We start from the raw sequence: 22,555 nt of genomic DNA, 5'->3' as shown, positions 1-22,555 counted from the left end.
AAAATGAGAGACAGAAGTAGCAAGTTTTATTTCTCTGTCACATTTTCAAAAACATGCAATTGTGCAAATGTGTGTTCTTTATTGATTAAATAATCTAGACATTGAAACATTTTATTGGTAGTACAGGTATAAATCTTGTCACTGTTACAGTATGAAAGTGGGTTGTGTATAATATCTTCCTATAATTCAGTAATTTTGTGATGATGTTTCCATTTTATTGTTTTTATTCTGAGTTAGTCAAAACATCTGCAGAAAAGAGAGAGAGACATTGACTATTGCCGTCAATCTACAATATTTTTAACCTGACACTCATTGGTTCTCAACACACGTCAAGCCCTATTTTGCTGTTTTGTAAGGATTTAAAGTCCTATCTGGACACTCTTGCTATCTCTAGCAACTCTAAAACCCTAAAAAACATTTCACCCTGTAATCTTTATACTGTTTTTATACATTTATTATACATAATTGAATGTTTTCCTGTGCATACCCCTGGCATTTTTCTTCTATTCTTTGCATGAAACAAACAAACAAACAAAAACAAAAAAACTCATGGGAAAAAAACAAGAACTACAGATTGATTTAATTGTGGTCTGATGTTATTGACAGTGTCGTGTCTGACATGTTTAGTGTGTCTCTTCAAAGTGTAAAGTGTTATGTGAACATCTTAGGAGTTATGAGAAATGTGCATGGAAATCTTGATGATATGTGTTCCCCTTCTGTCACTCACTCAATGTTGTGTCGATGTAGTAACACTTGGGGTCTCTTTTGATCAAACAGAGGCAGCGTTTGTTTACGGCTCATGTTCTCGCTCCGAGAACATGACCATGGCACTGTTGCGGTCATGGCTTTCCTTCTTCCGGGGGAAAGCCACTCTAGCCACCCCCTGCATCGCACCTTCTACCCACCGTCATGGGTGGCGCAGCTAGATATTTGGGGAATTAGTGGGCGCAGTTTCGGCGGTTAAATCCCCGTGGACCACCCGTGCCCCTGTCCGGTTCCGAGATGAGACCGGCTCACCTTACGGCCAGTCTGATGTCTCTGTTTCGGAGCACCCGAGTTGCATGAGAGTTTTGTGCAGACGTAAACAAAGACGGGGTAAGCGGGGCGGCCTGCGGGCTAGGCTAAAGCTAAACCCACATCGCCCAGCACTACCGAGCATCTTTCTCGCTAATGTACGGTCCCTGGCAAATAAGATCGACAAACTACGGCTTCGGATTACTCAGCGAATGTTTTTGGACTGCAACGTTATGGTTTTCACGGAAACGTGGCTCAATAGCACCATTCCAACCAGCGCGATTGAGCTACAGGGGTGCAGTATCCATAGGCCTGACAGAACGGCTGTGGACTCCGGTAAAAGCAAAGGTGGGGGTGTTTGCATCTATGTAAACAGAACTTGGTGCACCATTGCTGTTATTACCAAATCCCACTGTTCTGCTGATATTGAGTACCTCTTTATCAAGTGCAGACCCTTTTACCTGCCCCAGGAATTTACATCTACCTTAATCGCTGCAGTATATGTACCCCCAGATGACAATGCTAAACTAGCCATGAAGGAACTCTCGTCTGTTGTTAGTAAACTGCAAACAACGCATCCGGACGGAGCTTTTATCATTGCTGGTGATTTCTATCACGCCAATTTGAGGGCAGCACTCCCTAAATTTTATCAAAACGTTTTTTGCCCTACGAGAGGAAACAACACTCTTGATCATGTTTATACAAACATCTCTGATGCCTACAAAGCCAGCGCCCTCTCCCATGTTGGACAATCCGATCACTTATCCCTGTTCCTATTCCCCAAATACACCCCCATCATCAAACGTGTGAAACCCACAGTGAGGACTGTAAAAGTGTGGCTGGAAGGAGCAGACTCTTCACTACAGCATGAGTTCCAGAACACTGACTGGAATGTGTTTGCTTCTCAGGCCAACCTGGACTCCCACACTGACATTAACAGCTACACAAATTCTGTTCTGCAACACATCAACAGGTATGTCGACATGGTAACTACCCATAAAACAATTAAAACATACCCCAATCAGAAACCCTGGATGAACAAGTAAGTCTGACTGCTGCTGAAGGCACGTGATGCTGCTTTCAGATCTGGTGACCGGGAAGCCTACACTTTATCCAGGGCCAGTCTGAAGAGGGGAATTAAAGTAGCAAAATACAACTAAAAACTGCGGATTGAGGACAATTTTACAAACAGTGACCCCCGACGTATGTGGAAGGGCATCCATGACCTCACAAACTACAAACCAGCTTACAGCACCCCCCAACCAGTAATGCCACCCTCCCAGACAAACTGAACACCTTTTATGCTCGCTTTGACCGTGGAAACACAGAACAACCCATAAAAGCTGAGCTCCCACCTTATGATCTGCCACTTACATTTTCCTCCTGTGACGTGTGCTCCACCCTGAGCAGAGTGAAGGCACATAAAGCTGCTGGCCCTGATGGCATCCCGGGCCGAGTGCTCAGGGCCTGTGCAGAACAGCTGGCTGACGTCTTCACCAACATTTTCAACCTCTCCTTGGCCTAGGCCATTGTCCCCACCTGCTTCAAAACAGCCACAATTGTACCAGTACCAAATCATGCTGCTGCAGTGGCCCTCAACGACTTCCGCCCCGTTGCTCTTACGCCCATCATAGCAAAGTGTTTTGAGAGGCTGGTCCTCTCCCACCTGAACACATGTTTGCCCCCAACACTGGACCCATATCAGTTCACCTACAAACACAACAGGTCAACTGAGGATGCTATCGCCTCAGCTCTTCACCCCGCCCTGACTCTTTGGACAAAAATAACACGTATGTCAGGATGCTATTCATCGATTTCAGTTCTGCCTTCAATACTGTGATCCCATCAAAGCTGATCTCCAAGCTCCTGAGTACGGCTCCAACTCCATAATCAAGTTTGCAGATGACACCATGGTGGTAGGCCTGATCAGCGGCGACGATGAGACGGCCTACAGGGAAGATGTACAGCACCTGGTAGTGTGGTGTGCCAACAACAATCTCAAACTCATAACCCAAAAGACCAAGGAACTGATTGTGAACTACCGGCGGACTAGAAAAGGACGCACACACACTCCCATCTACATTGGTGGGGACAAAGTGGAGCGTGTGACAAGCTTCAAGTTCCTGGGTGTCCATATCTCTGAGGATCTTTTCTGGACCTACAACACCTCCAATCTGATTAAAAAGGCGCAACAGCGCCTTTACTTCCTTAGGAAGCTAAGGAAAGCTCACCTGTCCCCCCACATCCTGCTGAACTTTTACCGCTGCATTATTGAAAGTGTCTTAACAAACTGCATCACAGTGTGGTATGGAAACTGCACTGTCTCAGATCAGAAGGCACTCCAGCGGGTGGTGAAAACTGCCCAATACATCACTGGTGTCCAGCTACCCTCCATCAATGACATTCACAATAAACGCTGCCTAAGGAGGGTGAGAAGCATTATCAAAGTCACCTCTCACCCCAACCACGGTCTGTTTACTCCTCTCCCATCTGGGAGACGCTATAGGACTCATCGCTGTCGCACCAGCAGACTCAGGAACAGTTTCTTTCCCTCAGCTGTCAGCCTACTGAACTCTAAACTTGCTGCACACTACATCCCACCTGAACTTCATATCTGTATTTTTCTTTTACTAATTTATATATATTTATTTAATTTTTATTTTTCGCACATTCCCTTGCACATTTCTTGCACATAACGTCTACCTCCTGATGCTGCTTGCACTGTTATGGCCACCGGCCATATACATATATTTACACATTTACATACTTGTACCTCATTCTGTACAATGCACCTTCAGTTTATGCTTCTTCATTTGCACCTTGTACTGTATCTAGACATTTGCATTGAGCTGGTCTCTGCTCCTCTACATCATAACTTTGCACTCAAAAACCCATATTGTATATTGTATATACTCACATATATACACTCACCTAAAGGATTATTAGGAACACCATACTAATACTGTGTTTGACCCCCTTTCGCCTTCAGAACTGCCTTAATTCTACGTGGCATTGATTCAACAAGGTGCTGAAAGCATTCTTTAGAAATGTTGGCCCATATTGATAGGATAGCATCTTGCAGTTGATGGAGATTTGTGGGATGCACATCCAGGGCACGAAGCTCCCGTTCCACCACATCCCAAAGATGCTCAATTGGGTTGAGATCTGGTGACTGTGGGGGCCATTTTAGTACAGTGAACTCATTGTCATGTTCAAGAAACCAATTTGAAATGATTCGAGCTTTGTGACATGGTGCATTATCCTGCTGGAAGTAGCCATCAGAGGATGGGTACCCAGTGGGGTCTTCTGCTGTTGTAGCCCATCCGCCTCAAGGTTGTGCGTGTTGTGGCTTCACAAATGCTTTGCTGCATACCTCGGTTGTAACGAGTGGTTATTTCAGTCAAAGTTGCTCTTCTATCAGCTTGAATCAGTCGGCCCATTCTCCTCTGACCTCTAGCATCAACAAGGCATTTTCGCCCACAGGACTGCCCAGGACTGTTTCTTTGTAAACCCTAGAAATGGTTGTGCGTGAAAATCCCAGTAACTGAGCAGATTGTGAAATACTCAGACCGGCCCGTCTGGCACCAACAACCATGCCACGCTCAAAATTGCTTAAATCAGCTTTCTTTCCCATTCTGACATTCAGTTTGGAGTTCAGGAGATTGTCTTGACCAGGACCACACCCCTAAATGCATTGAAGCAACTGCCATGTGATTGGTTGATTAGATAATTGCATTAATGAGAAATTGAACAGGTGTTCCTAATAATCCTTTAGGTGAGTGTGTATATATATATATATATATATATATATATATATATATATATACTATATGTATATATATATATATATATATATATATATATATATATATATATACATACTATATATACATATTGCTATTTGCACTTCTGGTTAGATGCTAACTGCATTTCATTGGCTCTGTACTTGTATTTTGCACAATGACAATAAAGTTGAATCTAATCTAATCTAAAAAAAATATGAGACCGCTTCAGCACTGGCTTCATACTTGAGTTCTGAGATGGGCATGGTGCCACGGCACATTCACCCCTTCCTGCCGTCACTTATTCAGCCCTTAGACAGATGTTTTCTATGGGCAGGAGTCCCCCTACAGCAGGTGTTCATATGCATCGCAGTTAATATGGACGTCTCCCAGTTGGGCTGGGGTGCAGTGTGCAATAAGCACGCAGCCACTGGCTCCTGGATGGGGTCCTGGCTGGGTTGGCACATCAACTGCCTAGAGTTGCTGGATGTATTTCTTGCCCTGGGGGTCTTTTCTCCCTGAAAGAATTGTTTTGGATAATACCGCCTTTCCCCGATGCATGTTATAGCGTTAGATGGCCCCAGCTGCATCTAACACTCTATGGAGAGAAAACATAGAGAGAGAAAAGGCCACGGCTGGTGCGGCCTCCTCCCAGGCTAGTAACGTCGCTTCCCTCCCTCAGGGATGTGGGGAACTATATGACGTCTCTTGGGGCATTGTGGAAGGTTACGTGCAGTCTGATGCACCTGCTATTTTCGCATGCAACAGCTTGCTTGCACCTGCATCAGCAGTCCACGTAACACGTTCAGTCTTTTGGAGTTTTTAAATATGGTCCCCTAGTGTCACTACATTGACACAAGGTTACTGTCGTAACCTCCGTTCCCTGATGGAGGGAATGATACGTTGTGTGCCTCTTGCAACAACACTGCCGCTGAAAGGGCTGGGACCTTACTCTCGGCTCCTCAGCTTGAACAGATGCATGATTCCCTCCTTTTATACCTGTATGTCTGGGGGAGGGGCATGCAAATTCTGTTGGCCAATTCTCATTGGCCTTTTCTCAAAGATAAGATGTAACTGAGGCTATCAAGAGATACCCCTAGTGTCACTACATCGACACAACGTCTCGTTCTATCCATCAGGCAACGGAGGTTACGACAGTAATCTGAGACATTCTTTTTTAGCAATAGTTCTTTATCTTCAGCTGGTTAGATTTATAATCCCTGTATAAGGCTAATTCAATTTGAAATATTACAACTGAATACTTCAGTTTGGAGAGAGAAAGATTTGTTGCAACTGTCAGTCAAATGCAAGAAAAATTCATCTCTCGTTTTTCAGATTTTGACAAACTTCAATTTGCTGGACATTTCATTAGAGAGCCATTCACTTTCCCTGTGGAAAAAATCAAGGACTTGGCTGCAACTTTCGGTTTGCCACGCCGCTCACTTGAAGATGAATTGATGAATGTTCAGGCAAGAGGAAACACCCATACAGCGCAGCAAGCATCCTCAGTTACAGAAATGTGGCGAAATATTCCTGAACAGAACCTCAGATTATTAAGTTCGAAAGTGCTTTCCATATTTGGATCAACATACATCTGCGAACGCATATTTTCTGCAATGTCGCGCATCAAGTCACGCTTCCGTGCACGTCTTACCGACTGCAACTTACAGTCTCAAATTAATTGTGCTGTGACTCCTTTTGAGTTGAATTTCACCAAATTGGTCAGCTCCCGACAGCATCAGGTATCCCATTAATGCTGAGTGTTGTGTTTTTTTTTTATAAGTAATTACTGTCGACGAGATGGCACTGTGGTTCCATATGCTAGTACCTATAAAGATGAAGAACAAAAGTGTGTCTACACTAGATGCTGCCTGTAATGTAACACAATGTCATTGTTTGCTTGTTCTTGATATATTATTAAAATCTCTGAAACTTACAAGTGACTCTTCATGTTTACCAGAACTATACATAACAATGAGTAGCATTATACTCTGTTTAAATATAATTGTCTAGGTATCACGATATTCATATTATTAACTGCCAAAAATATAAAATCTGGTTGGTTTGCATTGATGATGTCATATGTAAATGATATGTGGCCCTTGATACTTGCACTTGGACCTTAGTGCGGCCCAGTAGAAAAAAAGGTTGAGAACCACTGGTCTAAGGTGTCAGGTAATGTATGCTCAGGTTTCGTTTAGTGTCAGAATGCATGGCACTGCTTTGTTTGATGTTGCTACGCATTCTCTCGTCTTGTTTGTCAGCTGGCATGGGTTTATATTGCCTTATTGTCTTGGCGATGTACGCTCATGCCATTCAGATGTTTTGTTGCCTTGTGAGAGCACGTGGTTCTGTTTTGTTTCAGTATTGCAGCGTGTCTCTCTCTCTTATGTCATACCCTGCCTCCTTGTTTGTCCATTATTAGTTTATAAGTCACACCTGCCCTGTCTAATATTTCTCTCCCAATTTTAGTCTCCTCGTGTTTGATGTCCAGTGCCAGTTCATCTTATTTTCCAGTCGGTCTGAGTGCATAGTACATTTTGTAAGTGCACAGTGTAAAGTGTGTTGTTTGGGACACATATATACATTTAGAACACCCTTGCAACCATTCTACTGAACACTTGACTAACCGCATTGCCTGACATCCACACACAACACCCTAGCAATGTGGCAGCAAGTTTTGCACCACTGAGGTTTTCTTCAGAAAATGTAGAAATCTACTTCCTTTTTCTTTAAACTTGTGAGATTACACATTTAGTACACTGAATTTGGCACATATGTTGAGTTCACTGAACCAAGAATATTTCTACCTAACTAGAAGATGTAACTAGGATTTCAGGAAATACTTAAGTTTGTCTACTGCACAATAAGAATGTTAAAAGATCAAGCACCTGTGTCTGTGTTTGTCATTCAGATTCAGATTTTTATTTGACATACGACACTTATGGAGCATTAGGGGGCATAGCGGTTGAGAACTGATATTTATTATTTTAAAGGCATTTCCAGAGAATTCTTTGTAGATTTATACATAATTTCGGCAGCAACAAATCTGTATTGCACCATATCAAATAATCATTCAGTGACGAGTTCAACTGAGAAATTCTCTAGTATACTAGTAATCCTTTTACCTCTACTATTGGAATCTTTAAATGTATATATCAAGATGGCGCCGCAAATGGCAGCCTTGGTGTGGAGCTCTCCCAATTCTTTTGTTGTTTTTGTTTGTTTGTCTTGTGTTTAGTCATCTTTTTCCAATCAGTTTTACCAGGGACGAACTGCTGAACATTCAGCAGCACATACCAGACAATCCTTTCCTGGTTTTTGACTATTTGGACGATTTGCTGGTCATTTTAGTCGGAAGCACAGCTGTGTTGTTTAAGCACACCATGAGATGCAGGTGAGGGAAACGAGACGGTGCGCTGGTCAGGCTTCATCAGCATGGCTTTCGAACAGCGCTGCTAAGTATTAAACTAGTGAAACTCTGCTCTCTTCCTAATAAAATGGACGAACTACATCTTCTCACCCATACAAACAAGGACTTTTCAAACTCTGCTACCTTGTGCATCACAGAAACCAGCAATTCTGGACAGCCCGTTACATCTGCCGGGCTTTCAGCTGTTCAGAGTGGATCACATCACAGAGCTTATGGGAAAACGAGGAACGTTCTTTTACATCAATGAAAGTTGGTGTACAGATGTAACAACATTAAGGAAGATGTGCTGTCCTAATTTTGAAGCACTCTTTATTAACTGTAAAACTTTCTACTCTTTGCGGGAGTTTTCCACGTTTATACTGGTGACTGTTTATATTCCTCCACTTGCGTGCGTGAACGCAGCACTGCTACAGCTGACTGATCAAATCACAGACATGGAACAACAACAACCGGACTCAGTTATTATTATTAATCTTGGGGATTTTAACAAAGAAAACCTCACACATGAACTGTCCAAATACAAACAGCACATTACATGCTCATCCAGAAACAGAAATATACAGGATCATTGCTACATAACAATAAAGGATGAATATCACGCTGTCCCACATGCAGCTTTGGGACTCTCTGATCACTATCTGGTTCATCTTCTTCCAACTTACAGGCAGAAAATAAATTCAGCTAAACCTGTGAAAAGAGATGGAAAAATTACGCAGAGCTGGATCTACAAGCCTGCACTACACTGATTGGAGTGTTTTTTAGGCTGCAGACACCAATCTGGACGAGCTTACAGATACTGTGACACCATATTGTGGCAGGGTGGAGGGCGGGGCCGGGTCCTGATTATACACACCCGGTCCCTTACCAGGCTAATCAAGCCTCCGAGAGGGATACAGGCCGACTCCGGAGGATTGTGCAAGACAGAGAGATCGTTTACAGACATGTCCGTCATGTGTGTGTTTGTGTCTTCTGTTTCAGTTTATTATTAAACTATTATTTATGTTGAAAAGCCGTTGGAGGAGTGGAGGAGTGGCCGAGGAACAAGCTACGGCATATCGGAGAACTGGCGAGTAAGTTTATTTTTTTTAATCTCTCTCTCCTCTCTCTCTCTCACTACCGCTTCGAGTTGTCCTTTTCCCTCTCCTTTACATTTTAGTGTTTTTTGGGGGGGGTACTACACTGTTACAGGAAGTACCCCCCTATTTAATTATTTCTGTTTCCCTCCCCTTGTCCCCTCCCTTGTCCAGGTAGACTGGGATGACCTGCCGGCAGATGGGGCAAAAAGGCACGCCCCTCCCAAGGGAAAGAGGGGGGTGTACGTCATGCCGGGGGCTCCCCTGCCTGAGAGAACGAGGGAGGAATGTGGCAGAGCAGAGGGCGGGACGGGTCATGATTATACACACCCGGTCCCTTATCAGGCTAATCAAGCCCCGAGAGGGATAAAGGCCGACTGTGGAAGATTGTGCGAGAGAGAGATATAATTTACGGACATGTCCGTCATGTGTGTGTTTGTGTCTTCTGTTTCATCCATCCATCCATCTTCAACCGCTTATCCAAAGTCGGGTCGTGGGGGCAGCTGCTCCAGCAGGGGGGCCCAAACTTCCCTATCCCGAGCCACATTTACCAGCTCTGACTGGGGGACCCCGAGGCGTTCCCAGGCCAGTGTGGAGATGTAATCTCTCCACCTAGTCCTGGGTCTTCCCCGAGGCCTCCTCCCAGCTGGACGTGCCTGAAACACCTCCCTAGGGAGGCGGCCAGGGGGCATCCTTACCAGATGCCCAAACCACCTCAACTGACTCCTTTTGACGCTAAAGGAGCAGCGGCTCTACTCCAAGCTCCTCACGGATGACTGAGCTCCTCACCCTATCTCTAAGGGAGAAGCCCGCCACCCTTCTGGAAGCCCATTTCGGCCGCTTGTACTTCGTGACCTAGTTCTTTCAGTCATGACCCAACCTTCATGACCATAGGTGAGGGTAGGAACAAAGATTGACCGGTAGATCGAGAGCTTTGCCTTCGGCTAAGCTCTCTTTTCAGTGTTCAACGGTCGCGATAGAGCGAGTGCAATACCGCCCCCGCTGCCCCTATTCTCCGGCCAACCTCCCGCTCCATTGTCCCCTCACTTGTGAACAAGACCCCGAGGTACTTGAACTCCTTCACTTGGGGCAAAACCTCATTCCCTACCTGGAGTACGCACTCCATCGGTTTCCTGCTGAGAACCATGGCCTCAGATTTAGAGGTGCTAATCCTCATCCCAGCTGCTTCACACTCGACTGCCAAGCGATCCAGTGAGAGCTGAAGGTCACGGACCGATAATGACATGAAGACAACATCATCTGCAAAAAGCAGCGATGAGATCTCCAGCCCACCGAACCGCACACCTTCCCCACCCCGACTACGCCTCGATATCCTGTCCATGAATATCACAAACAGGATTAGTGACAAAGCGCAGCCTTGGCGGAGACCAACCCCCACATGGAATGAACTCGACTTCGTGCTGAGGACCCGGACACAGCTCTCGCTTTGGACGTACAGGGATTGGATCACCCTAAAAAGGGACACATCCACACCCTGCACTCCCGCAGCACCTCCCACAGTCTCTCCCGGGGGACCCGGTCATACGCCTTCTCCAGATCCACAAAACACATGTAGACCGGATGGGCATACTCCCAGGCCCCCTCCAGGATCCTTGCGAGAGTAAAGATCTGGTGCGTCGTTCCACGGCCAGGACGAAAACCGCATTGTTCCTCTTCAATCCGAGGTTCGACAATCGGCCGAACCCTCCTCTCCAGCACCTTGGAGTAAACTTTACCAGGGAGGCTGAGAAGTGTGATACCCCTGTAGTTGGCACACACTCTCTGATCCCCCTTTTTGAAGAGGGGAACCACCACCCCGTTCTGCCACTCCTTAGGCACTGTCCCAGATTTCCACGCAATGTTGAAGAGGCAGTCTTCTGTTTCAGTTTATTATTAATCTATTATTTATGTTGAAAAGCCGTTTCTCGCCTCCTCCTTTCCATTGACTGCTTTACACTTATATCAGTTTCTGTGAGGATATGTGCATTCCTACTATTGCATTCAACATTGACAAACAATGGTTTACAGCAAAACTCAGGTAGGTTTGTCAGGCTTACAGAAGTGGGGATAAAGTATTGTACATTCAGCCCAGGAACAGACTGAATAAAGAACCATTTAGAGTGGCTAAAAGAACCTTTTCTGATAAGCTAAAAAACTAGTTTTCAGCAAAAGACCCTTCATCAGTGTTTTACCAACCAGCATCACAATTTACCATCTACATCCCTCAACACTGTAGGGAACCAACAACTGACTGATGACCTGAATGTGTTCTATTGTAGATTTGAAAGGCCCAATCTCACACCCTCTCTGACCTTCACTTCACACAAACTCCAACACCTCGTGCAACCCCTTTCTCCCCCTCCTGCTACTCAACCTGCACTTAAGATTTGTGAAGAGGAGGTGTGCTGGGTCTTCCAAAAACAAAACAAAAAAAAGCACAGGGAAAGGACAGTGTTTCAACCACTTGTCTAAAATCCTGTGCTTACCAGCTGGCCCCCATCTTCACACAGATCTTCAATAGATCACTGGAGCAGTGTGAAGTTCCCTGCTGCTTCAAATGCTCAATCATTATTCCTGTCCCAAAGAAACCCCAAATCACAGGATTTAATGACTACAGACCTGTCTGATGTCTGTGGTCATAAAATCATTTGAGAGACTGGTGTTGGTCCACCTGAAGGACATCACTGGACCCTTTCTAGATCCCCTTCTATTTGCTTATCGAGCAAACAGGTCTGTGGATGATGCAGTCAATATGGGATTGAATCCTGCAACATCTGGACAGACCAGGGGCATATGCAAGGAACCTTTTCGTGGATTTCAGTTTGGCTTTCAACACCATCGTTCCAGCTTTATTCCGGACTAAATTACACCAACTCTCTGTTCCCACGTCTATCTGTCAGTGGATCACCAGCTTTCTGACAGACAGGCAGCAGCTAGTTAGACTGGGGAAATTCATTTCCAGCACATGTACAATCAGTACTGGTGCCCCCAGGGATGTGTGCTCTCCACACTACTCTTCACCCTGTATACAAATGATTGCACCACCAAGGACACCTCTGTGATGCTAAATAAAAATTCCCGGTTTATTTGGAATGAAACGTCCAGTCTGAAAGACAACAATGTCTTAACATAACCTATGGCGTGTGTTGGGGGCATAACAAAATGTTCGATCAACAGTCAGGGGAGTATTCCCAAAGCTGTTTGAAAACAATTTTTTTTGCAATTTTGTGTGGCGGCACTAACGGTGGAGAAATTATAAACTTCAGCTTTACTTTGTTTTTCAGTATCGTGTATTGCAGAAGGACTCAAAAGCAGGATAAGGATGACAAAGCAGACAAAATCAAGAAACAAGACAAATATATACTGTATACACACAGGGCACAATGATGAGAGACAGGTAATAAAGACTAATACATAAAAAAGACTAAAAAGGGGGTGTATAAGGAGAGCACATGGCAAACAAACACACAATAACTGCAGTGTGTATTCAAACATATGTGACTGGGCCTGTGTGTAAGAAATCACTCTGAGAGCAGGTGGATGGTCACTCAAGGCTTTCTCTTTTATTTGACCTGCTCAGTCATCAACAGCGAGAGATATGAGGTTCTGCTGCTCATTTCACAGCTTCACATTTTGATAGTGATCATATAGCGTTCAAAAATACACAAATAAAATAAGTATTTAAAAATAAAATACAAAAATTTTCTTTTATTCCCTCATTACAGTTATAGCAATATATAAACATATTCTAATACAAGGCATCAAAACACAGTGACTGTATGATGAAATATTTATATAAAGGGAATTTAGAAAAAAAAGAAAATACAACCCTGTGACTGTAATGACGCAGTGATGCAGCCCAGCATGTGTGAGCAATCCACATGTGCTTGTTAGCTCTATCTCGATTAAATTTGGAATTTCTTAACACAGAACATGTATACACTTCATAAAACACATACCTGGGACAAACAACCAAAGGCTGGTAAAATACAGTGGCTCAATGTTGCTCAGTCATCTTTAAAATGAAATGATCTTATTTGTGAACTGAAAGTGTGTTTATTACACACATTCACAGTCTTGGGTTTTATCTCTGCAAATATTACACATATGACCAGACTAACAGGATCAGAATGATCACAGATGAATTGTTGTGTGACTTAAACATCGAACTTGTGTCTGCAGATGAACATAATTAATTTTAATAACAGAGCAATCATCAGAGCAACTTACCAACAGCGAGAGATATGAGGCTCTGCTGTGGATCACATAGCGCCACCCCACTATGTAACCTATGCAACTACATGCAAATATGCTACCGCAACAACCAATAGCTTGAGATGTCACAATCTTAGCATGAATTTAACAGTAATTTCAACACCGTTACACATAGACATACACAAAAATAACAGGGCTGTCAGGACAGGATCCTGACATTGTGTAGTTTCAAACAGTGAAGCTTATTTATTAATTCATTTACTTTTGCTCTGTGCATACAGATTCATATGGTAGCTGCCTTGAGACGTCACACAGGGCACATAAACTACAACACTTAGAGACTGTATCATCTAGATAACATATAGAGACTGTGTCTGTTCCCCGAACTAACAAAAACAAACCCCTCACTAAATCATTTAGAAAAAATGTGATTAAGGTCAAACTTGAAAAAAAGATTTAAGATAAACATCATATAAAGAAATGGCTACTAGACATTAGATCTCTTTCATCAAAAGCACAAATTGTAAATTAAATTATTATAGATCATAGTTTGGATGTGCTCTGTTGGACTTAAACTGGATGAATATTGTGACGAGGAGGAGGGCGGGCCGGGCACCTTCCTCAATTTTTCTCCTCAGTCCTGTGGAACAGTTATCCTGTGCCTGAATACCATAATGAGCTCCAAACCATCCGTAGAGAATGCTAAACATCTTCAGTCACAGCAAGCCTTCCATGCTGACCTGTTGGAGTTGAAAGAACTAGTTAAAGTTGCCCAAGCACTTCAATCAGTCCTTGATACAGCTAAAAGACATACCAGTTCTCCAATACGACCTGAAGTTATCAAAACCTGATGCTGCTACATACCATGCAGAGGTATCAAAGTGTCTGAGAGACTCCCAAGCTCACACTTCAACTCTACCACCATTCTCAGTATTACTCTCAAAATCCAAGCAGGTTGCCACTGCCTCTGACACCCAAACAGCTCCAAGAGTTATTATCTCCATCTGCACAGCCCTCGTATCTGAAATCCTCACAGGCCCAGATTCCCACTTATCACCCTCGACTTGGTTCCATGCCTCCCCAGACAAGTCATACAATACCTGTGCTTACAGCACCTTTAGCCTGTACATCAGTCTTAGAACAATTATACAGAGGGCCTATACCTACCATATCAAAGTTCAGTCGGCCAGATTCAAATGAGATTCTGAATAGCTTTGGAGAACATGATGGTTCCTAACCACTAACAATTTACCCAGAGTCTGAATTGTTGAGTAGCTGATGCTGGAGGCATTCGCAAGTCTTAGCCCATAACTCCTGGACTAAGTTTATCCGAAATTACCTTCCCGGCCTCCAGACAAGGCAGAAGTGGCAGTCTTCTCCCCCTGACATAGCAGAGAAAATGGTTGTCATGATCATACATCCACAAATACCTAGGGGCCCTCTGGCCTTTTGGACATGTCTTTAAGACACACCACAGTCCAGATGGACATGTCAGGTCTGCTGATGTAGACATAAAAGGGCAAATCTACACTCGACTAGTAGCACGACTTCTGATCCTACCAGCTTTGCCAGATAATGGAAACAGTCCTACAAGCCCAAACTGAATTAAGTCGCCTTTTAGAAGGAGCAAATCTGTTTAGTAGCTTTGGGGGCAGCTGTATAAAAGGCTCCCAGTAAGAGACTTTTCACTACAGGACTTTTATTTTTTAAGATTTAGTGCAAGTTCATTTTCTTCCTGTATTGTGTTCGTTCGCTGCCTGCTGAGTCATTGTGTTATATGAGGAGAACTACAGTGGTGTGGATGAGGGGTTTCCTGCCTGTTGTGAAGATGTTTGTTGGTGATTTTGAGGTGTTGGTGCATGACCTTCTTTTACACTTTGGAAAAGAACCTCCAGTTTCCTCATTATTCGTGTTGTGATCGACACACTGGATTGTTTACTGCTATATGAGTAGAGTCAGAACCTAACAGTCCATATCTAACAGTGCCTCTACAACACATGAAAAGTAGATTATAACAATTTTTTCTTAACAATTTGAACAATACTGACAGTTATATGTTGAGAAAGGTTTTTACAAAAATATAAATGATTGAGTTAGACCAGACCTGGACAACTTACGGCCTATGGACTGGATCCGGCCCTTTACATGGTTTAATGTGGCCCATGAAAAATTTATCCTAAAAGTGTTTTTTATTTGCATTGGATATTTCAGTTATCTTACATTGGGACCTAACACGCCTCCACAAGCATTTACAGTAACATGCTCTGGGTTGCCAGACGCAACACCCCCAATTTGAGATTTATTCTTGCACAAATTGGAAATATAACACCGAATGTTATACTTATATTGTGCAATCTTTCTTTTCCCCTTTGAACACACTTAGCGATCTCTAGTGCAATATTCTGCTCAGGGAAAAGTGTTATACGGCCACTGTGTGTCCATTCTTGAGGCTGCTTGTGATGTTTGGTGCTACTAAGTTTGCAGGTAAACCTTCTCAGTGATTAAATTAATACTAAAAGTAGATCTCAGCATCATTGGCATGTGGAGGGGCGAGCAAAAGCAAGCGAGAGATGAATATGTATATGTATTTTTTATTCGTGTAATATGGCAATGCTGAAGACCCCTTGCACTTGTATATTAATCTAACTCTTATCATTTATCAAAGTCAATAAGCCTGTTTTATTCAGTTGTCTGCTGAATGGAGACCCGCATCAAAACCCTTTTAGCGTGGAAATGGGTAATGTTTTGAGAATAAAATAATTAAACTCGCCCACTTTGTGAGTTTAATTAAATAATAACTTAACAGGGCAGTAGAGATGGTAAAATAAATAATTTATAATAAGCTCAACATTTTCAGTTTTTTATTGTACTAAAGTATCTACATTTGTAGAGCAATACAATACTTAAGGCAATTGCAGTATATCAATAATCACATGTACACTTCAGCAAATTGAGTATACAATTATTTCTGGGCTTAAAAGATAAAAAAAATAAAATAATTATGCTGAACAATGTATATCAAAAGGAATACAATGTGGCCACTTTACCAAAATAGTTGCCCACCCCTGAATTAGACCAAGGTGCTAAAGAGCGTCAGCAGCAGATCTTGTCGTGAAGAGGTAACACTATACACATCATGAGTCATATAGAAACATCATCTTGTGCTAGATATGAGTTCAACATAGCTTGCTCATCATTTGATGAGCAAGCTCCTCCTGAACTTACATGGAAGAACTCCATCTGCTGTAGTGTGTCAAGACAGCAGGTTGATGTTTTTAGATTCTGTACTGATTCTTTCAGTGTTTTGCCATCAGTTTCTTTAAAATCAGACATGGTGACTAATTTCAGAAGTTGTTGTGTGGGAGCTGTACATATCGGTGATGAAATCTGCTGCTGCTCTCATGAATCTTCTGGTCTGTGTTGATGTCATTGTATAAATCTTGTTATTATAAGTGTTAATCTATAGAGTGATTTCCTCTTATTGTTTCCTGCCTAAAAAACATCCCATTATCATCATCTTCACATTCTTAATAATTGTAGACTGCAATTGTGGATTGGTAATTGGGAGAACTGGGACTTTTCATGGTGGGCCAGCCGCGAAACAGGGCTGAATGGTACCGAAAGGGCGGCTATTGAATGAAGAGGGACGATTACTCTTCCCAGTCTGCCCATGGTTCACACTGGTGATGCGCGGGTCGGCTTTTTTTCCAACCCGCGGGTCCCGCTTTTATGAAATTATTTGGCCCCAGCCCCACCCGCACCCGCGACCATTAAACAGACATACATGTAATGTAAATGAAAACAGCCTTTATTTTACCGGTCCCAAACACTAGATTTAGCAGCCTGACATTTTTTTCATTTAATTATGTAATCTCCGACCTCAATTTCTCCCGCACCTCGTCCTCCATCTTCACTTTTTTATTGCTACGTTTTGTTGTTGTTGTTGTTGTGTCTGACGGCGGGAGCTGCTTGGTGCGCAGCTTTTATGTGTAGGCTACGTGACGCCAAAGGTTTGGGGAAATCACTACGGCCTTCGTATTGTAACCTTATAAAAGAACCTAATAAAATATGAAAATAGATATTCCCAAATATTTAATATAGGCTGGAAATTGCAAAAAACATACATGAAAAAAAAGAGAAAAAGTATGACCCGCCCCAACCCGCCCCGCAAATAAAGTGACAATTTATTTCCCCGCCCCAACCCGACCCGCGGGTTACCCGCGGGGTCCGCGGGTTACGAGACGACCCGCGCATCACTAGTTCACACTGTTTGGTACTTTCTGGTAGTCTGGAGGTTTATTTCATAGATATTTCTTCAATCATCCTTGAGTCTTTGGCATTTAATCTCTGCAGTGACTGACCCCTCTCCATACTGAATGTCCTCGTCTATCTTCATCTTTGTCTGAAGATTAACTGCAGCATATTCTACACCTGCAGTTAGGCTCAACTCTGCACACAAGAAGAAAAGAAGACAAACAAATGAGACTGTGAATTGGTTTGATTGGAGCGATGGAGGAGTCAGGAGACAACGAGGCAGGTTCAAGGTCAGTCCTTTTTATTATTCCTTTTTTCAATCACACAGAATCGACGGTCACCATCGATAACATCTCAATATAAACAACTCATATTTGTAAACAGATGTGAGCACTCCTGGAATACACTCTCTTGGCGGTCGTGTTTTCTGGCCACTCTCTCTCTCGCTCGCTCTCGACACTTGGCGTTCCTTAAATGTCTCTCTCCGTATCACTATAATAAGACACAGGTGTTAGAGGTAATTACAAACCAGGTGACAAGCCTTACCGCTCTCTCTCTCTCCCGCAAATCGACACACGACCACGCCCCCCATGCCACAGAGACTAATAAATAACAATGAGAGATTGTTGTTGTATTCCTTTTGACTATGTATCAAAATTATTCAGTTTACAAATTCAGTATAGAATAAGCCACATTTAATGCTATAAATATTTCTTACACCGTGTCCTAACTACACGCGACGCGATAAAATTCCAGCGACAGCAAGTGTGTCTGTCCACACTAGAAGCGACGCGACTGTGAGACGCCACACGTCAATCAAAAATCACAGCCATTCAGAACAGCGTGTGGGCGGAGTCTCTCTGTGAATTCGCACTGCTGGCCCGCACTCGCATTGGAAATGGGTAAGGACATAATCAAATCAAGAAATAACATTATTAAAAATCAAATTATTAACAAAATCTGCCAGATCTGCCTCGCGCGCGCCGAGTGTGCCCAGCTCGGACTACTGTCATTGTCATTGCGACTCCCCACCCTGCCTGTATTTCAGTAGATTGTCTGGAATGACACCCCTGGATACAGAGACACAAATCGTCATGCCTATTCACTCTACTTTACATTGAAAATAAAGCGGAATTTGTTTTACACAGGTTGATGCGTCATTAGTAGCCTACTATAGCTAAATGCTACATTCATTCATTCATTCGCGGTAGATGAAAGTCTAAACTTAACTTACCATGTGTATTCAATGCTTCAGCTATACTTCTCCAGACGGAATCCTTTTTCCTGATGTCTTTGTGGAATTTGTGGGATTTATCGTAGAGAATTGAATGCCTTTAAACTTCGACAATCAGTTCCTCGTCGTCCATGTTTGATGATTAAATATTCATGACACGCAGAACTTCCATCCAATGAGATCTCTGTGTGGGCGGATCTGTCAGCCGCGACGTCGCAGAAATAGGAACCGTTTCTAAATTAGAAACTTCGCGTGTCGCCGTCGCGTCTGGTTAGGACAAAAAGTCTGATTAACATGGAAAAGATAGCTTTTATCGCGTGTCGCGGCGTCGCGTCGCGTGTAGTTAGGACACGGTGTTAGGCACATTCTATTCTGCAGATCATTTAGAGTATGATTGTTGTTCTTACATTGCTGTTTTAACCATGCAGGGGTGCCTGCAGTATTTAATCTGAGAGTATGCACATAAATCTGCCTAATAAAACATATATTTAGGGGGTCCGGGGCCATGCTCTCCCAGGAGATTTTTTAGTTTTGTGCGCAACAAACAACACCAAAGCATTCAATTCTGCTGACAGAAAATAATTTGTTTATTTTCTTGAGAATGAGTAGCATTCATGTAACTATTGGCTAAAGCATTTCTGCAAGTAATCGTTCAGACAGACTGTGTCTGAATGTTTACTAAAAGAAATGCTTTATCCAATAGTTACATGAATGCTACTCATCCTCATCTTTCACGCTAAAAAAGCTAAATGGATCACAACGAATAGAGCAGAACGCAGGAGTCTTGAGACACGGTTTTATCAGTTGAAGTTCTTTTTAACTTGACACAACGTCTAAAAATGCAGTGCTCCCATGAGAGATGCTAAAATCACAGTGAAACGTGACACAGTTTTGAAAAGACATCCATCTAGCGAATGTTTAAATGGAAAGTGATTGAAATACAGCACGAGCAGACACAAAAACTGAAACTGAAAAGAACCGACTCAAAATAATTATCCATTCGCAAATTGGGCATTGCTAGTTCTTTTAAACAGCCAAAAAAAATACGGGACACATTTCATGATTGATGAAATATTCAGAGAGTAAATTTTTCTCAGGTCAGTCGGAGCGCTCATGGTACGCCCGTACAGCTCAGGCACCACTGTAACCATACATTATGTTCAATTCCTAAAAAAGTTACCTGCTAAACAGCCTCTTCAGTTCTGTGGTATTCACATACTTGTCACTGTTTAGTTTTTTGTTTTATTGGTGCTGGCTGAATGTTAATTTTATAACTTGCCAACAAACCTTTGAGCTTCATTCAGTTTTTCCAAATGTCACTTTCTCACCTGATCTCTTGTGCTCATCCTCTCTGTTGAGTTTCTTATGAGTGATGCAAGCGTACATGAATTCTGTATCATCCCCAATTTCTGCTAATAAGAAACAATTATATTTAGCATATATTAAAGACCAATAACATGTCATTGTAACCGTCATTATATTGAATGCCGATTCCTGAACTAAATATGAACTCACCTTCTGCCGGTTTGAGCTGTTTCTTCTTCTTGTAAATGTGATAAACTGAGATAACCAGCAGATTAAGGATCAAAATGGCAGAGCCCAGTGCTAAAGCAACAACCGATACAATTATAGAAGAACTTGTCCCATGTTCTGTTGTCGGTGTGCTATTGGTCACTGTAGAGGTCACAGTTGCTGTAGTTGTTCCTGTAATAACACATCACTGTAGAATCAGCAGAATTCTCTCTCTGAACACATTTACACAAAACACATCAACACAATTTACTGCTGACATCATTGTAATGTACAGAAGTAAACTAAAGACTGTCGACCTGCATCATTATTGTGTCTGTTTTAATAATCTGTGAACATTAATAGATCTCACCAGGACATCGGTTTACACTAATGATCTTCTGTCCACGACTGACGTGGTTGTTCACAGTGCAGATGATGTTTCCAGAAGTTTCTTCATCCAGATGAATGAAGTTATTTCTATCCTCCAGTTCTTGTCCATTCAGAGTCCATCTGAAGATGAGCTGATCCCCCTCACAGGAGCAGGACAACTGTACTGGAGGGAGGGACACAGTACAGTTCAAGGCTGTAATAAAGTATTTTTACACTGAAAAAGTTACACAGTTCAACTTTAAGATTGTAGCCTTGCTACATAAACAATTGTTGAACTGTGTAACTTTTTCAGTGTAAAAATACTTTATTTTTTCCCAGCTTAATATGTTTACAATACATTTTCTTGAAAAATGTGAACACTGTGTGTCTGTGGTGCTATAAAAATAATCCCGATTTTATTTGGAATAAAACGTCCTGTCTGAGAGACAACATTGACTTAACCTAAACTATGCTGTGAGTTGGGGGAATAACTTAATGTTCGATCAACAGCAGTCAGGGGCTTATTCCCAAAGCTGTTTTAAAACATATTATTTTTGCAATTTTGTGTTGCTGCACTAGCGGTGCAGAAATTATACACTTCAGCTTTACTTTTCAGTATCATGATGGGTTTTGAGGAAGGACTCAAAAGCAGGCTAAGGATGTGTGAGTGAATCTTTTATCAAAAACTGATACAAAGTTACAAACAAGGAATAAAATTGCAAAAAAAATAACAGACAAAAATACCTTGAATCAGGTAAGAGCTAAAAACAATTTAGCAGCCAAAATCAAGAAACATGACAAGTATATACTGTATATACACAGGGCACGATGATGAGAGACAGGTAATAAAGACTAATACATAAAAATGCTAAAAAAGGGTGTGCATAAGGAGAGCACATGGCAAACAAACACACAATAACTAAAGTGTGTATTCAAACATAGAAATACACCACACACTCCAACCAGAAACTGTGGATAACTGCGGAGGTGCGTACGCTGCTGTGGACCTGAGACTCCACCTTCAGAGCAGGTGACAAGGCCCTAAGAACAGCCAGGGCCAAACTGTCCCAGGCCCTCAGAGAGGCAAAGCGTGCACACGCCCAGAGAATCTACAGTCACTCCCAGGACAGCGGCGACACGCGGCACATGTGGCAGGGCATCTAGGCCATCACCAACTACAGAACAACATCAGTTGTCTGTGATAAAGATGCCTCCCTTCCAGATGCGCTGAATGACTTCTATACACGGTTTGAGGTGCAGAATGAGACCGCCCCTCCTCCCAACGACCAGGTGCTCTCTTTTACCATGGCTGATGTGAGGAAAACTCTAAGTAGAGTCAACCCACAGAAGGCTGCTGGACCAGACAACATTCCTGGCAGAGTGCTCAGAGGATGTGAAGACCAGCTGGCAGATGTTCTTACTGACAAGGACTCATACGTTCGAATGCTGTTCATAGACTTCAGCTCAGCATTCAACACAACAATTCCTCAGCACCTTATTGGAAAGCTGAACCTACTGGGCCTGGACACCTCCCTCTGCAACTGGATCCTAGACTTCCTGACTGGGAGACCTCAGGCAGTCCAGATCGGGAACAGCATCTCCACCACCACCACACTGAGCTCTGGGGCCCCCCAGGGCTGTGTGCTCAGTCCACTACTGTACACTCTGC

The 22,555-nt window shown here is 42.9% G+C and overlaps 1 protein-coding gene across 1 annotated transcript in view; it reads right to left on the bottom strand.

Moving 5' to 3' along the window:
- Positions 1–22,555, bottom strand: part of LOC127663420 (uncharacterized) — a 342,359-nt gene that overhangs the window by 229,593 nt on the left and 90,211 nt on the right. The window lies entirely within an intron of this gene.

The sequence above is a fragment of the Xyrauchen texanus genome, chromosome 23 (assembly GCF_025860055.1).
Source record: "Xyrauchen texanus isolate HMW12.3.18 chromosome 23, RBS_HiC_50CHRs, whole genome shotgun sequence".
NCBI classification, from domain to species: Eukaryota; Metazoa; Chordata; class Actinopteri; order Cypriniformes; family Catostomidae; genus Xyrauchen; species Xyrauchen texanus.
This window is presented reverse-complemented; position numbering and strand designations above follow the sequence as displayed.